The 13,097-nt window shown below is 44.6% G+C and overlaps 1 protein-coding gene and 1 pseudogene across 8 annotated transcripts in view; one reads left to right on the top strand and one right to left on the bottom strand.

Moving 5' to 3' along the window:
• The window catches only part of ARHGAP12 (Rho GTPase activating protein 12), a 133,516-nt gene that overhangs the window by 2,232 nt on the left and 118,187 nt on the right, over nt 1–13,097 (top strand). The gene's annotated exons all lie outside the window — the stretch shown is intronic.
• The window catches only part of LOC138844904 (uncharacterized), a 74,649-nt pseudogene that overhangs the window by 54,694 nt on the left and 6,858 nt on the right, over nt 1–13,097 (bottom strand).

Below are 13,097 nucleotides of genomic sequence, written 5' to 3'. Positions count from 1 at the left end.
AAACTAAACTAAAATAATGAATAATGGTGATCTGTATAGTCATTAAGTAGTAAAACTAGCATTTTACTTCACTGAGATGATGGGCATTCCAATTTTATAATAGTGGGAAAGGAAAGGGAAATTAAACTTTCATCCTGTTTTGTGTTTAGCGATTTTAATCATTGGCACAAATATGCACTTTAAAACGAAAGATTTATTTATTTGAAAGGCAGAGAAAACAGAAGAAGAGAGAGAGAGAGATCTTCCATTCGCTGGTTCACTCCCCAAATGGCTGCAATGGCTGGGGCTGGGCCAGGCTGAAGCCAGGAGCTAGGAGCTTCTAGGTCTCCCATGTGGGTTCAGGGGCCCAGGGACTTGGGCCATCTTCCACTGCTTTCCCAGGTGCATTAGCAGAGAGCTGGAGTGGAAGTGGAGCATTGTGGACTTGACTGGCATCCTACTGCAGGCAGAGGCTTAACCTTCTGTGCCACAATGCCAGCCCCCACAAATATGCACTATTATGTGGAATAAGTCAGATGTGAGAAAGTATCATAGTATCACATAGGATCATTACACCTTAAATCGTTCTTTTCACATCTTTCTCTTTGGAGGAACCTTTGGCCACCATTCCTGTGGTTTCTCTTTTCTTTGGTTCACTGATGTGATTGATCTAGAGCCTCTCTGGTGGCTGGCTTTACTGTGATTCAGTCATTTCCTTATCACCTTGATTTCTTCGTGGACTTATCAATATCCTGCAGTTTCATTTTGCTGTTTATTAGCTTTTTGTCTGAATGGAACTGCCAAATGCTGATGTTGCTAATCCCACTCCCCTGTTTGTTGCTAATCTAGTGCTTCACAAACTTTACTTTTTTTTTTTTTTTTTAAATTGAAAGGCAGAGTTACAGAGTGAGAAGGAGAGACAGAGAGAGATCCCCCAGTTCCCTACACTGGTTCACTCCCCATATGGCTGCAATGGCAGGAGCTGGGCCAATCTGGAGCCAGGAGCCAGGAGCTTCTTCTGGGTCTCCCAAGTGGGTATAGGGGTCCAAGCACTTGGGCCATCTTCCACTGATTTCCCAGGCACATTAGCAGGGATTGGATCAGAAGTGGAGCAGGCAGGACTTGAATTAGTGCCCATATGGGATGCCGGTGCCACAGGCAGTGGCTTTACCCACTACGCCACAGCGCTGAGTGCTTCTGAAATTTTAATGTACATAGGAATCACCTATGCTTCTGGCAGACCACCCCAACCCCCACCTCCCTGTCACATCGATGCTGTTCTGTTCACACCACAGACCACTGCTGTCCAGTGGAAATACAGTGGCAACTATCTGCGAATTTTAAAGTTTCTACTAGTCATATTATAAATGATAAACAACTAATGAAAATGAAATAACTAAATGTTTAACTCAGTATATGAAAAATTGTTTAACATGTAATCAGCATGGAAAGTACTAGTGAGGTATTTTTTGTACCAAGTTTTAGGAATCTGAGGTGTATTTTACACTTAGAGCGCTCCTCAGTTTATACTAGCCACCTTTCAAATACTCGGTAGTCACGTTTGGGTGGTGGCTTCTGTATCTGACATTTTGGAGTCTCAGTTCCAGCCCAGTGCTATTCCAAATGTATTTTCAGATTGGCCCCATCAACAACCTTTGAGAACATGTTAGAAATGTAAGATTTTGGGCCTCACCTACCTACTATCATTAAAATATCTAGGGCTGAGGGGCTGGCATTGTGGCACAGCCAGTTAAACAGCAGCTTGCCATCCTGGCTTCCTATGTGGGAACGCGGGCTGCTCCGCTTCTGATCCAGTTCCCTGCTAATGCACCTGGGAAGGCAGCAGAAGATGGCCCCAGTATTTGGCCCTGTCATGCACATAGGAGATGCCGATGGAGTTCCTGGCTCCTGGCTTTGGCCTGGCCCAGACCTGGCTGACTAATGTCCCACAGTAAGATGTTAATAGTAGGGTGGACTGGATCTTCAGGGTATATCAGAACTCTCTGTACTATCTCTGTAGTAATTCTGTAAACCCAAGTTTCTTCTAAAGTGTTTCCTTAAAAAATAATGGCACTCTTCAGATGGTTCCGTTGTCCGCTGAAAGTGTGAGAATCCGTGATGTAGTTCACTAATGCCTTGGGTGGGCAGGATGGAGGCTGGTGTCGGGTCTGGTGGGGTAATATTTTCCTCATTAGAGCACCTAGCATGTGCCAGGCGCTAAATTCAAGTGCTGTACACACAGTTGTTTTTACTCACTTCTCTAGGACGTGGTAAGCTCCATTTGCAGACGGGAGAATTGTCTTTGGGTCACACAGCTAGCAAGAGGCAGACCCAGGATGTTTGAGCAGGGACCAGTTTTACAAGTGGTCAGTGCATGTGGGAGTATTTTTGTACTCTCGATAACTTTTGCTTCCTTGAATAAGCAGTGATTCATATAAATACTCTCACCCCTTATGGTTTTCAAAGCTTTTCCCTCTTTCCGTCCTCACAAGCAGGTTTGTGTGTTTCGAAACCTTTGCTTTACCAAAGGGTAAGGTGCTCTGGATCTGATTTAAAATCTCAAGCCTCTGAGCCTGTGTTGTGTGGTCTTTCCCTTCTACCACAGCTGAATGTAGAATATGTTATGAGGTCAGAGTGATACCTTTATAAAAGTTGACTGAAAATTACCTGTGTTTTGCTGTATGTTAGTTTCTTGGGATTAAAAAAGAGTTGATTTTATTGAGGTATGCTAATACCAACACTAAAATATGCCAGCAGTGAACAATGAAAGGAATGAACCACAGATGCTTACAGCAAAATGGATGGATCTCAAAAGCATTTTTCTAAGTGGAACAAGCCAGATTTAGAAGGCTTACATATACTGTATGATTTGTGACTTATTTTTCCATTTCCACTGTCACAGTTCTTGCCTTTTTGAATAACCATGGATTAATGTGATACTGTCCTGCTATATCTTAACATTTTTTTCATTTTCTCTTTCCATTCTCTGAAAGATCTTTTGAAGTTTGAATTGTTTCCTGTTTTACAAATGGGTATATCACAGTTTGTTTAGGCATCCACCAGTTAATAGGCCTCTGACTTGTTTTTACTTTCTGGCTCTTAAGAATGTTAATGTGAGGCCTTTGTGTGCTAGTGCACACATTTCTCTTGGGTAAATACCTAGGGGAGGGATTGCAAGATCATGGGAAAGTATATGTTTAGCTTTATTAGAAATTGCCAAACTGTTTTTCAAAGTGGCTGTACCCTTTTGAATTGCCAGAATGAGTGAGAGTCTAGTTGATAGTGTCCTTACCATACAAAATATTCTTTGTAATTTTTTAAAAGTAAATTTTTAGAAGTCATTCTGGTAGGTGGGCCATGATGTCTGATTGCTCTAATTTGCACTGTGAGGGCTTTGTTGATGGTTTATGGATGCACAAGTGCTGTATAAAATTGCACATATTTTAAGTGAGTGCCGCATTTTCTAGAATTTTAAGCAGATGGACTCATATAGTAGGCACTCTTTCTTGTCTGGACTTTTTTTTTCCACTCAGCAACATTATTTTCTTTCTTTTTTTTAAGATTTATTTTATTTATTTGAAAAAGTTATAGAGAGAGGTAGAGACACACACACAGAGAGAGAGAGAGAGAGAGAGGGAGAGAGGTCTTCCATCTGTTGGTTCACTCCCCAGATGGCTGCATGGCTGGAGCTGAGCTGATCCAAAGCCAGGAGCCAGGAGCTAGGAGTTTCTTCCGGGTCTGCTACTTGGTGCAGGGGCCCAGGGACTTGGGCCATCTTCTGCTGCTTTCCCAGGTGTGTTAGCAGGGAGTTTGGATGGGAAGTGGAGCAGCCAGGACTTGAACCGATGTCCATATGGGGTGCCAGCGCCACAGGTAGAGGTACCTATATGGATGCCAGTGTCACAGGCAGTGGCATAATCCACTATGCCACAGTGCTGGCCCCACCTAATTCCGTTTCTTTGTCACCTTAGTTGCAAATTAATTGAACACAAACACACGGGCTTATTTTTGGACTCTATTTTTTTTTTTAGTGGTCTGTGTGCCAATTCCACAGTTGCTTGATTACTGTCGCTGTATGACTCTTGGCATCAGTGCAATACGTCTTTCAGTTTTATTACTTGGTGTTTATTTTAGGTCAGTCAGCTTGTAATGTCTTCAAGAAAGTCTTCTGGGATGTTGAATTGGGTTGCGATGCATTTATAAGTGAGTTGTGGGGGAACTGATATCTTGGTAATGGTGAGTTTTTGGATCCATGATCCATCAGTCTTCCCACTTAGTTGGGTCTTTGAAGAGTTCTCTCTGAAGTTCTTTACAGGTTTCAGAATATAGTTCCTGCACATCTTTTGCTCTTTGATACCACAATATTTGATGCTGATGTCATGGTATTTTAAGTTTCAGTTACTGATTTCTTGTGCCTAGTATATAAACATATGCTTGATTTTTAAAGCTTACTTTATATGTAATTGGACCTCTCCAGACTCACTATGGATGGATGTAGAAGCTCTTTTGTAGATCTTTAGTATTTTCTTTGTAAATGATCATTCATCTGTGACTGTAAGCTTTGTATGTGCCCCTGCCCTTTGCTTTGTTTTATTTGCCATCTTGCACCATCCAGTGTGGAAGGATGAGGTGAGAGCTGACTCCCTGGTCTTAGGAGGAAAGCGTTCAGTTTTTTACCACTAAGAATGATGTTAATTCTAGACTTTCTTGTATATGCCTCTGTCAAGTTGAGGAACTTCTCTTCTAAATCTTAGTTATTATTTTTACCAGTAATGGAAATTGGACTTTATCAGATGCTTTTTCTGAATCCATTAAGGTGATGACTTGAATATTTAAAAAATCTGTTAAGGGAGCAGACAGCCTGAAGGTTAGTATGTGTGTGTCCCACGTTGGAATGTCTAGGTTCAGTTCCTAGCTCTGACTCCTGACTCTAGCTTCCTGCTACTGAAGACCCTGGGGGCAGTGGTAATGGCTCACGTAATTGGGTTCCTGGCACCCATGTGGGTGTCATGTTCGTGGCTCATGGCTTTGCCTCATTCATTGCCTGCATCTGGGGAGTGAACCAGTGGATAGGAGCATACTCTCTAGCTTTTTCTCACTCTCTGCTTCACAAATAAAAAATAAAAAAACCTGTTAATACAATATAATGAATTACATGGATTTTTTTAGATCTATTTATTTATTTATTTTTTTGACAGGCAGAGTGGACAGTGAGAGAGAGAGACAGAGAGAAAGGTCTTCCTTTGCCATTGGTTCACCCTCCAATGGCCGCCGCGGCTGGTGCGCTGCTGCTGGCGCACCGTGCTGATCCGAAGCCAGGAGCCAGGTGCTTCTCCTGGTCTCCCATGGGGTGCAGGGCCCAAGCACTTGGGCCATCCTCCACTGTACTCCGGGCCACAGCAGAGAGCTGGCCTGGAAGAGGCAACCGGGACAGAATCCAGCGCCCCGACCGGGACTAGAACCCGGTGTGCCGGTGCTGCAAGGCGGAGGATTAGCCTAGTGAGCTGCGGCGCCGGCCCAAGATTTATTTATTTATTTGAAAGTCAGAGTTACACAGAGAGGCAGAGAGAGAGAGAGAGAGAGAGAGAGAGAGACAGGTCCTCCATCTGCTGGTTCTCTCCCCAGTTGGCTGCAATGGCCAGAGCTATGCGGATCAGAAGCCAGGAGCCAGGATCCTCCTCTGTGTCTGCCATGTGGGTGCAGGGGCCAGGGACTTGGGCTATCTTCCGCTGTCTTCTCAGACCATAGCGGAGAGCTGGATCAGAAGTGGAGCAGCTGGGACCCGAACTGGTGCCCATATGGGACACCAGAACTGCAGGTGGCGGCCCACAGTGCAGGCCCCAGATTGTTTTTTTTTTTTTTAAAGACAATGTTTTTGAGCAGTTGTAGATTCACAGCAGAATTGCAGGGAAGGTACAGAGATCTTCCATATACCTCTTGTTCTTACACATCCATAGCCTTCCCTGTTATCAGTAGCCCCCCCCCCCCCCCCCGGAGTGGTACATTTATTACCGAGATGAATCCACCTTGACACATCATTATCGTACAGACCCATAACTGACATGGAGGCTCACTTCTTGTGTTGTACATTCTGTGAGTCTGGGCAAATGACACGTATCCTCCATGATTGTCACTTCCGTAAAAATGTGTGCTCCGCCAAATCATCATTCCTCCACCCGTGCTCCTCAAGAACTGTTTTTTTTTTTTTTATTATTTTTTTATTTTTTGACAGGCAGAGTGGACAGTGAGAGAGAGAGACAGAGAGAAAGGTCTTCCTTTTGCCGTTGGTTCACCCTCCAATGGCCGCCGCGGCCGGCGCGCTGCGGCCGGCGCACCGCGCTGATCCGATGGCAGGAGCCAGGAGCCAGGTGCTTTCCCTGGTCTCCCATGGGGTGCAGGGCCCAAGCACCTGGGCCATCCTCCACTGCACTCCCTGGCCACAGCAGAGGGCTGGCCTGGAAGAGGGGCAACCGGGACAGAATCCGGCGCCCCGACCGGGACTAGAACCCGGTGTGCCGGCGCCGCTAGGCGGAGGATTAGCCTAGTGAGCCGCGGCGCCGGCCTGTTTTTTTTTTTTTTTTTAAGTTTTATTTTATTTATTTGAAAGGCAGAGAGCGAGAGGGACACAGAGAGAGAGAGAGGGATTATTATCTGCTGTTTCACTTCCCAGATGGCTCCAAGAGCTAGGACTGGGCCAGGCTGAAGCCAGGGGCTTCTGGGTGTCCCTTGTGGGCGCATGAGCCCAAGGATTTGGGCCGTCCTCTGCTACTTTCCCAGGCCAATAGCAGAGAGCTGGATCAGAAGTGGAGTCATCTAGACTCGAACCAGCACCCATATGGGATGCCAGCATTGCAGATAGGGGATTTACCGGCTGTGCCACAATGCCAGCCCCAACCACTGGTCTTTATACTCCCTGCATGGTTTTACTTGTTCCAGAATGTCGTAACGTTGTAGCCTTCTCATGTTGGTTTGTTTCACCTAGTAATGTGTGTTTAGCTTTCCTTTATGTCTTTTTCTGGTAACTCTTTTCTTTTTAGTAGTACTCTACGGTATGGCTGCCTCCCATTTTCAGTCACTCACCTACGGAAGGATATCTTGGTTGCTTCCAAATGCTGACAGTTATGGATAAAGCTGTCCTAGACATCTGCATGCAGGTTTAGCATGGACATTGGTTTTCAGGTACTTGAGTAAATACCAAAGCATGATTGCTGGATTTTGGGTAAGAGTGTGTTTTCCTTGTAAGAAACTGCCAGAGGGGATGGCACTATGGCGTAGTATGCTAAGCCTCTGCCTGCAGTACCGGCATCCTGTATAGGCGCTGGTTCATGTCCCAATTGCTTCTCTTCCCATCCAGCTCTCTGCTAAGGCCTGGGAAAGCCGTAGAATGGCCCAAGTGCATGGACCCTTGCATCTGCGAGGGAGACCCAAAAGAAGCTCCTGGCTCCTGGCTTTGGAGTGGCTCTGCTCTGGCTGTTGTAGCCATTTGGGGGAGTGAACCAGTGGATGGAAGACCTCTCTCACTGTCTTTCAAACTCTCTCCTGTAATTCTACCTCTCAAATAAATAATCATTTTTTTTAGGATTTATTTATTTATTATTTGGAAGGCAGAGTTACAGAGAAGCAGAGGCAGAGAGAGAGAGAGAGCGCGTGCTAGAGAGGTGTCTTTCATCTTCTGGTTCACTCCCTAGACAGCCACAATGGCTGGAGCTGCGCCGTTCCGAAGCCAGGAGGCAGGAGCCTCTTCTGGGTCTCCCACGCAGGTGCAGGGGCCCAAGGACTTAGGCCATTTTCTGTTGCTTTCCCAGGCCATAGTAGAGAGCTGGATCGGAAGTGGAGCAGCCAGGACTCAAACCCGTGCCCACATGGGATGCCAGCACTGTAGGCGGCAGCTTTACCTGCTAAGCTACAGCGCCGGACGCCCGTGGATTGATTTTTAAATGTTCAGTGTTATACTGTTGTTGGTCATGGTACATTACCATTTAAAATATTGTTAGATACAACTTGCTACTTGAATCAAAAACTTTTGTATCAGTGTTCATGAGGCATATTGGTTTCTGGTTTTTCTTTTTTATAAGATCTTTGGTATAAGGATAATGCAGACAACATAGAACAGGTTGGATGTTTTTTCTCTGCTTCAATTTTGCTTATGAGGTTTGTGTATAATAGGTGTTACCTTCCTTACTCCGTTTGGTAAATTTCACCAGTGAAGCCATTTGGGTCTGGAGCTCTCTTTAGGCAAATCTTTCAAAGACAAATTCAGTGTAACAGAGGTATTCACGTTTTCCATTTCTTTTTCATCAAGCTTTGGCAATTTGTGTCTTTCTATAAATTTGTCTGTTTCGTCTGAGTTGTTGAATTTATTAGCATAAACTTGATGGTAATATTCTCTTATTTTTCTTTTGATGTTGTAGAACCTGTAGTTGTGTCTTGGTCTCCTCCTTGACACGGATCATTTGTGTCTTCTCTTTGGTTCCTGATCAATTTGGTTCTGGAATTCTCAGTTTTGCTCATCTTCTCAAAGAACCAGCTCTGACTGCGTTGGCTTCCTCTAACGTTTTTCTGATTTCTGTGCTGATGTTTATCATGTTCCCCTCTTTTGCTTGCTTAGGTTTAATTTACTCTATGGATTCTTAGCCTCGAAGCTTGTCTCGTTGAGACTGCGTTTCTTCTCTAATAATAACATTTAGTATTGGCTATGCAACCCCACCCACATTTTGAGATGTCATATTTTCATTTTCTTTCCATTCAGATGTCCTGTTTGATTTCTTTTTTGACTCCTGAAATATTTAGATGTGTGTGTTGTTTAGATTCTTAACAATTTAGGGATTATTACTATGTCTTTTTATGAGTTTAATTTAACTTCATTGTGGTCAGACTAAATACTCGGTATGCTAAGAGTCCTTTTAAGTTTATTGAAACTTGTTTCATGACCCTGATTATGGTTCACAGGAAATTATTTTTATGAGCGAGACTGTTGAACCAGCTGTAACATTTAGTATTCCCACTAGCACCGCATGAGTGTTCCAGTTACTGTGCATTTTTAAGAAAATAATTTGCTCTTTTGTGGTTGGTGGGTTGTGATAACTTGGTTTTAATTTACATTATTATATTTTATTTATTTTTTGGTTAAAATAAATTTGAATAAAAACGATGAATTCCGGAGTGGTATTTTCTTTCTTTCTTTTTTTTTCTGGTGGAGACCAGAAAGCTCTGAGGACTTGGTAATAGTCCTCAGTAGTTCATCATTTGTCTGTGTGCCACCTCAGTGCTAGCTTTCAGTTTCTAAGTTGAATGTCTGTTTGCTTTTTAATACTTACTTCTGAAGATCAGTAAGAGCTAAGGGAGGATTTTGTGATTTTTGAATAGAGGGATATAAGATTTCAATTGTATTCTACAGTGATTTGTGATAAAATATACATATCAAAATGTGCTATTCTGTTTTTTAAATGTGGCATCAGGTAAATTCACAGTGTTGTACCATCATCACCACCAACCATTTCCAGAATGTTTTCAGCTTCCCAAACTGAAATTCCATAACCATTAAAAATAATTTCCCCTTGCCATCTTCCTCCAACCCTTGACAACCATCATCCTATGAATTTGCTACTCTAGATTCCTCATACAGGTGAAATCATATTTGCCTTTTTGTGAGTGACTACTTGTGTCAGCATGCTGTCTAAATTAATCTACATTGTATTGTGTTATCGGATTTTTTAAATTTTATTTTTTAAATATTTATTTGAAAGAGTTACATAGAGAGAGGAGAAGCAGAGAGAGAAAGAGAGAGGTCTTCCATCCGATGGTTCACTCCCCAGTTGGCCACAACGGCCGGAGCTGTGCCGATCCAAAGCCAGGAGCCAGGAGCTTCTTCTGGGTCTCCCATGCGGAGTGCAGGGGTCCGAGGACTTGGGCCATCTTCCACTGCTGTCCCAGGCTATGGCAGAGAGCTGGATTGGAAGTGGAGCAGCGGGGTCTTGAACCAGTGCCCATATGGGATGCTGGCGCTTCAGGCCAGGGTGTTAACCTGCTGTGCCATAGTGCCGGCCCCAGAATTTTTTCCTTTTGAAGATTTATCCATGCAGGGAGGAGAAATCTTCGATCCATTGGTTCACTCCCCAAGGGCCACAACAGCCAGGTCTAGGCCAGGCCAAAGCCAGGAGCCAGAAACTCCATCTGGGTCTCCCATATTGGTGGCAGGGGTCCAAGTAGTAGGTCCATCCTCTGCTGCCTTCCTAGGCCTTTTGGCAGGGAGCTGGATCAGAGCAGAGAAGCCAAGACTTAAAACAGCACTATGAAATGGGGTACCAGTGTCCCAGGTGGTGGCCTAACCCTCTGTGCTACAATACCAACCTCTCTCTCTCTCTCTCTCTCTCTCTCTTTCACTCTCTCTCTCTCTTTAAAGATTGCTTTATTAGAAAGAGTGATAGAAGGACAGGGAAAGGGAGAGAGAGGAAGTGAGTTGGGGTCGGGGAGGAGAAGGAGATAGAGAGATTGATGTTCCATTTGCTGGTTCGCTGTCCAAATGGCTGCAGTAGCCAGGGCTGGACCAGGCCAAAGCCATGAGCTGGAAACTCCATCCTGGTTTCCCATGTGGATGGCAAGGGTTTTTTTAGGTTGTGTAATATTTTCTTGTATGTATATACCACATACTGTTTCTACTGAAGGATGTTTCGTTTGCTTCCACATTTTGGCTGTGGTGAATAGTGCTGCTATGAACATGGTTATACAAGTCACTGTTCTGCGTCTCTGCTTTCCATCTTTGGTTTATATTACCCAGAAATGGGATTGTTGGGCAATATGGTAGTTGTACTTTTAATATATTCTTTTTAAGATTTTATTTATTTCTTTGAGAGGTAGAGTTAGAGACAGAGAGAGAGAGACAGAGAAAGAGGTTTTCCATCTGCTGGTTTACTCTCCAAATGACCGCAATGGCCAGATCTGAGCCCATCTGAAGCCAGGAGCCAGGAGCTTCTTCTGGGTCTCCCACACGGGTGCAGGGGCTCAAGCACTTGGGCCATCTTCTACTGCTTTCCCAGGCCTTAAGCAGAGAGCTGGACCAAAAGAGGAGCAGCTGGGACATGAACTAGTGCCCATCTGGGATGCCAGAGCCACAGGTGGATATTTGGTTACTATGCCACAGTGCAGGCCCCTTAATATTTTGAGGAACTGCCATACTGTTTCCCCTAGCAGGCACACTGCTTTGCATTTTCAGAGGAAATGCACAGAAGTTCCAATTTCTCCACACCCTCATCAGCACTTGTTACATTTTGTTTTGTTTTTAATAATAGCCATCCTGGGGCCAGCACTGTGGCAAATCTGGTAAAGCTGCTGCTGCCTGAAGTGCCAGCATCCTATATGGGCACCAATTGGAGTCCCGGCTGCTCCATTTCCAATCCAGCTCTCTGCTATGGCCTGGGAAAGCAGTGGAAGATGGCCCAAGTCCTTGGGCCCCTCCACTCACGTGGGAGACCTGGAAGAAGCTCCTGGCTTTGAACTGGCGCAGCTCTGGTTGTTGCGGCCAATTGGGGAGTGAACCAGTGGGTGGAAGACCTCTCTCTCCTCCCTCCCTCTCTTTCTCTCTCTCTGCCTCTATGTGTAACTCTGACTTTCAAATAGATAAATAATCTTTTTTTTTATTTTTTTATTTTTTTGACAGGCAGAGTGGACAGTGAGAGAGAGAGACAGAGAGAAAGGTCTTCCTTTGCCGTTGGTTCACCCTCTAATGGCCGCCGCGGCCGGTGCACCGCGCTGATCCGATGGCAGGAGCCAGGAGCCAGGTGCTTTTCCTGGTCTCCCATGCAGGTGCAGGGCCCAAGGACCTGGGCCATCCTCCACTGCACTCCCTGGCCACAGCAGAGAGCTGGCCTGGAAGAGGGGCAACCGGGACAGAATCCGGCGCCCCGACTGGGACTAGAACCCGGTGTGCCGGCGCCGCAAGGTGGAGGATTAGCCTAGTGAGCCACGGCGCCGGCCTTAGATAAATAATCTTTAAAAAAAAATAGCCATCTTGTTTGGTGTGGTTTCTCCTTTTTTAAAAATTGTTTATTTATTTATTTATTTTTATTTGAAAGAGCAAAAATGGGAGAGAGAGATAATCCATCCCAAATGCCTGCAGACAGGGCTGGACCAGACTGAAGGCAGGAGCTGGAATTCCCTGCGTAAATGGCAGGGACCCAGTTACTTGAGCCATCGTCTGCTGGCTCCCAGGGTGTACACATTGGCAGGAAGCTGGGGTCAGGAGCAGAACCAGAATCAGAACGCAAACTCAGGTACTCTGATATGGAAAGTGGCCATCCCTCTTAGTGACTTGATGTCAAGGAGCACCTGTCCCCTGCTGAAGGTTTTGGTTTGCTTTTCCATGATAATCGGTGGTATCCCACCTCCTTTCTTGTGCTGATTGGCCATTTTTCTGTCTCCTTTGGAAAAATAATTATTCAGGTCCTTTGATCACCTTGACTCTTATCATCACAATGTTTACATAACTTAAACATCATAGGGAAATTTTTCCCTTTTTTTTAGTAAGTTAGTGATGTCTGACTCGAGTAATAGCTATAGTTGTAGATGTATTTGCCTTTCTTATCTGTCTGCCTTTCAGATAAATTAAGAAAAAATCTGATAGGACTTGACAACACGAGCATGAACTTCAGTGTGGGTAAATCTGGGGGAGGGTGGATCTAGGATGGAAAGCAGATGTGAGAAAGTTCAACTGTGCTGACACAAAACAAGGGAGTGGGAGTGATCCAGCTTAGTCTGGAAGTAAGTGGAGCCTCTAAGAATACAGGCTAAAGAAATTGCATAAAAGTACTATGTTCTAGTATAAACTTGTTTTCCTCAGGGTGTATGAGTTAGAAATTCTGATGCTGCTTCATATGCATCCTGGAATTAAACAATTAAGTAAATGAAGGTGGCTGGTGGGAGCCAGGTTTCTCTGTGTTGGAGAGGGGATTTACAGGTTACCTAGGCATAGAGACGATACTGAGAATGGCCCATTTGATAATGGATTGTCTGTATGAACTCACTTGTGGCTGACTGCAGGTACAGGTGGTTAAATATAGAAATATTACAGATGCGTATCTCCTGTGTAGTGTATCCACATATTTCCTTGCTGTCAGTACACG

This window comes from Oryctolagus cuniculus, chromosome 13 (genome assembly GCF_964237555.1).
Source record: "Oryctolagus cuniculus chromosome 13, mOryCun1.1, whole genome shotgun sequence".
Classification (NCBI taxonomy): domain Eukaryota; kingdom Metazoa; phylum Chordata; class Mammalia; order Lagomorpha; family Leporidae; genus Oryctolagus; species Oryctolagus cuniculus.
This window is presented reverse-complemented; position numbering and strand designations above follow the sequence as displayed.